The sequence below is a fragment of the Glycine soja genome, chromosome 11 (genome assembly GCF_004193775.1).
Source record: "Glycine soja cultivar W05 chromosome 11, ASM419377v2, whole genome shotgun sequence".
Taxonomy (NCBI): domain Eukaryota; kingdom Viridiplantae; phylum Streptophyta; class Magnoliopsida; order Fabales; family Fabaceae; genus Glycine; species Glycine soja.
The window spans coordinates 30162484-30167476 of record NC_041012.1 but is presented as its reverse complement, the minus strand read 5'-3'; positions in this window follow the sequence as shown (position 1 = coordinate 30167476).

Genomic DNA, 4993 nt, shown 5'->3' with positions numbered 1-4993 from the left:
AAATCCTATATTTCTAGGGTACCCTACCTACATTATGGAGCCCAAAATACAAGACCCAAAATTAATGAAACCTTATTCTAATATGTACAAAGATAAGTGGGCTCGTACTTAGCCCATGGGCCCGTAATCTACCCTAAGGCTCATAAGAACCCTAGGGCCTTCTCTTGCATCTTTGGCCCATTCTACTTGGAGTCTTCTATCCAATGCCCTTGCGGGGTAGGATTGCATCAAGCTTTACATTGTAATATCCTTCTCTTAAAGAGAGAAACTTCTTCTTCTTTTTATTCAAAGGAAATTATTTAAGAGACCGAGGGTCTCTTAAGTTGTAAGGATTTCTGAACACATGAAAAGGGTTGTCCTTGTGTGGTTCAGACTTTGTAAAAAGCTTTTTACAAGATAGTGGAAATCTCAAGCAGGTTGCTTGGGGACTAGACATAGGCACAGGGTGTGGCCAAACCAGTATAAAAACTGAGTTTGCATTCTCTCTTCCCTTAAACTTCTTTTAATTATTGCAGTTTATCTTTTACTTTAAAGAAATTTATTTTGAATTGTTCTTTGAGTAATTCATATTAAGGGTGCATTGTTAATCCAAAAGAGAGTTAAAAATTTAATTAGACAAAGTTTTGTATCTTAATTCAACCCCCCTTCTAAAGATACAGGGATCACTTGTCTAACAAAAAGGACCAAGCTCCTTCTCAGAAATCTCGCGTCACACTATGCCAAATTTCAAAATATGCAACACTTTTTCTTTTTGCCTTATATAGTGCTTTTTTGGCGCTATTACTATCGAAGATATATATATTTACATACAATGCTTGTAGTAAAGTGTTGTATATGTTTAAGATAATAGACCATGCTTCTTATATAAAGTGTTATATCTAAAACAAAAATAGTAGCATTCAATAACCACTGATTTATGACCGTTACTAGAGAAATATACACAGAATTTTTTTGTCCTCCAAAAAATACAAGGTTCCTTCTGAGAAATCTCCCATCACACTACACCAAATTTCAAGATATATAGTGCTTTTTGTTTTTTTCTTTATATAAGCCCTTTTAATGTGATATGTGCTTTTTGTTTTCTGCTTTATATAAGCCCTTTTATTGTGCTATTATCCTAGGCAATAGATATTTAGATAAACGCTTGCAGGAAAGTTCTGTATAAGTTTGAGAAAATAGGCAGCCCTTCTTTTGTAAAGTGCTATACATAAGATAAAAATACAACACTTTTTTAGCTAAAACATAAAAGTGCTTCTTAAATAAACATTGTCTATCAGTATATTATTATTTTTAACAAAGGTGTTTTGCTTCATTTACAATGTTTTAAAACCTGCAGACACATAAAAATAATCCAACCTATCCACTACTAAAATCTATACAGAAACAATCAATCAAAGCAATTATCAAAAGATTATGTCAATACAAACGTGAATCTATCACAATACAAAAAAAAGACATGGTGTAGTACAATAAGAAATGAATTAGGAAGCAGAATAAAAAAAGGCAATGGATCTAACATATTACATATTACAACTAATAATAGTGATGGGATGTTAAACTTCACTAATTATTTGAGAATCGTAGTAGCTAGGAAGCTCACAAGACAAGTATTTGTAAAAATGCTATACATGTAGAGGAGTAAAATAAAAATATTTAATTAGTTGGACAATCTGCAAAGAGCAATTCATTTTGCTATATCTTGAACCCCATTAAAGCAAAAGAAATATTATTATAATACAAAGTAAAAAATATTTCAAAATTAAAATGGAATTAGTTCACAAACATAATTGTTGAAAACATGATATAGGTTCAGTATCCATCTCAAGACCATCAGTATATAATTAATTCTTTCTTGAGATGGGTTCACAGATTCACAACAAAAAAAGACAAATTTAGGACTGCATAATAGAGAAAATCTAAAGAGTGGCTATAGAACAAAACTCAGGGCCAAGAAATCTTTCATAGCCAATATCACATGAATATGCTGCCCCTATCCTTGGTTTAATGTCTCTCCCATGCTTTATGTACTTGCCTGGTTCTTTGTGATGCTTGTTAAATGCCTCAGAGAAATTGAGCAAATGTTATGTAGGAAAACAAAAAAGTTTAAAAGATCACTTAGTTACATCCCTTGATTCTCAAAACGAAGAGCAAATTAAAGAACTTGTTGGCATTCAACGTGCAAATACCAGGGCAATAAAACTATTGGCAGTGGTGTACCAAATAATGCATCAAAAAACAGATAAAAAACAAAGATTATAATATTTTATCTAGAGCTTGAATTTGAATTGGACTATCTCCTCACCATTCAATCCTTTCCAAAATTCAAGAAATCCTCACCTTTCATCAACTTCATATGTTCAAACATCATTCTCAGTTTCCGTTTGATTGGATGAGGAAAAGTATCTTATCTGAAACAACAAGTTGAAACTGATATCAAGGGACGTTATCTTCATAACTAAGAGGTCAATCCAGATATTCAAAAGCAATTTCTCATAAAGATTGCCGAGACAGTGGCAAAACCGGTGATGGCGAAATTGTGAGCAGCAAGAGTAGTTGATCTTTCTGTGGCTTCTCTACCACATATACATCATTTTTAGCATTTATATGGCTAACGTTTACAAACCACAGTATTCATTAGTGTCTAACACAACTTTTGAAACTGAACTTATCCTAATTTTTAATTATGACAATATCCAGCAATGACAATTAGTTTCTAGTTTTCATACCTTTCAATCATTTTATAAGAACACAACATTAAAAACTAGCACATGATAAATATAATAAAATGACTAAACAGTCAACCTTTGGAAACCAAACCAATGGTACTATAGCACGTACAAATGACTCAACCAACCCAATCGTTTCGATAGAATTCTAGAAGTAGCAGAAGGCAGAGATAAATTAACTGGTACAAAACCAATTAATGCAGCTGGAATTAGCATAAAATATGACATTTAAGACAATGAATTTGTTCTGATCCTTATACACTAAAGTACTAGTACTTGGTTGAAAATTAATTAGAACAGGATCAATCAAATGATGAATGAAGCTTATTTTTATAATTTAGGCTAAAAGGTGCATAGAATAAAACCAATTAGGACACTAAAGAATTAAACATATAGAACTTCTTAATGACCTCAAAACATAGACTCCGTGGAGATAATGCTTCTCAGTATTGGCGGCCGCGCCAAGTGCAAGACTGCGAGGTTGTGTTAGGGTTGGGAGCGACGGTTTGAAATTTGTGTATATCACCTACGTGTTTTGTACGACGGACATTATACCTCACTCATCCAAACAAGTCGTGTATATCACCTACGTGCTTTGTATATACAACATTTTTTCATAAAACACATTATATTCCAAGCTATATATTAACAGTGAGACTCTTGTAATTGACTTAGCTTTTATTTAGCTCTGTGTTTACAATAATAGATTAGCATCTAATACACTAGAAGCACTTTAAACAATTAAGTAAAACTCACAAATGCATAACTCAATAGTGAGTAACCTACTAATGACTGAAAAGTAATATGATAAATCGCAGTGGATACATAAAAGAAACAGTAAAAATAGATCTATATCATGAAACTCCCTATTCAATTTAAATAACAAAATTTAACAAAACATATGGATGGAAATGTTACTCTCGTCAGTCCCAAATGATAAATGTGGCAACGCCACTCCACAAGCCAATGAAATATGAGACTGCCCTCGCATAGATGTCACCAATGAAGATGGTACCATCAACACTAGTAAGAATTGATTTATAAAAGTTACTAAACACACTTTATTTGTTATCCAAAAAGCAAGAAACTCCTCCTCAGAAATCTCTTGTCAATAGAATTTAATTAAAATGTAATTATAATGCAAAAGCTTTTACCCAACTTCCAATCACAAATTATATCCAAAATACTATAATAAATTACATTTGTTGATATCAAAATCCTCCTCCTTTGTCCGGGCTTGGGACCGGCTATGAGAACATAGGCGGAGTTAAGAACTTTTTTTTTTACAAGGGTTTGTCTAACTCATTACAAGTGAAAATCGGATAAAATTTCTAATGATCAATAGAATTTAGAAAATTATTTTATATTTTCAATTCTATCGTTAATGTTATGAATATTACAATTAATGTATCATTTTTAATTTCTTTTTTATATCATTTATGTATAAAATTAAAACTTTATACTTATTACTTAAAAGTTAATAATAAAAATTATAGTAAAATACATAAATATAATTAGACAAATTATAAAGTATTAAAATTTGGATATCTAATTATAAAAATCTATAAAAGAAGTTTTCATTTATTTTAACTTTAGAAACATTTTAAGTTTAATTTCTTTTAATTGATTGAAATATGTAAAATGAACAATCAGATCATAATGTCATGTAAAATGAGAACTATTTTATGTATTTCACTAAATTGAAAAAAATTAAAAATCATTTTTTGCAAAGTTAAAATAAATGAAAACTATACACCAAAAGATTTTTCATGATAAATATTTACCTAGAGGGAATAAAGAATAGATTTTTATAATTAATTAAAAATAATAATTATTAAGATTTTAATATTTTATAATTTTATTACATATATTTATGCATTTTAATATAACTTTAAGTATTAAATTTTAATTAATAATTTTTAAATTTTAATGTTATACATAAAAGATATGAAGAAAAAATGACATGAAAGAAAAATTAAAGACAATGCATTCATTAAACGTGATAGTCATATCAATAATGGTAGAATTCAAATCATAAAGCAATTGTCAAAATTCTATTGGTCATTAAAATTAAAAATAAGGTAGTTAGACAAACCCTTTTATAATAATATAATTAATTAATTCTGCTGTATAACATAATTTTCAATAAATAAATTACAATCACTACTAAAAAAGTAGCTTTTTACGACACCTGTTCTACGACGGTTATATAAGAACCGCTTTAGAAAGTGGTACGATGGTATTTTTGTAATTATTATAATAAAAAA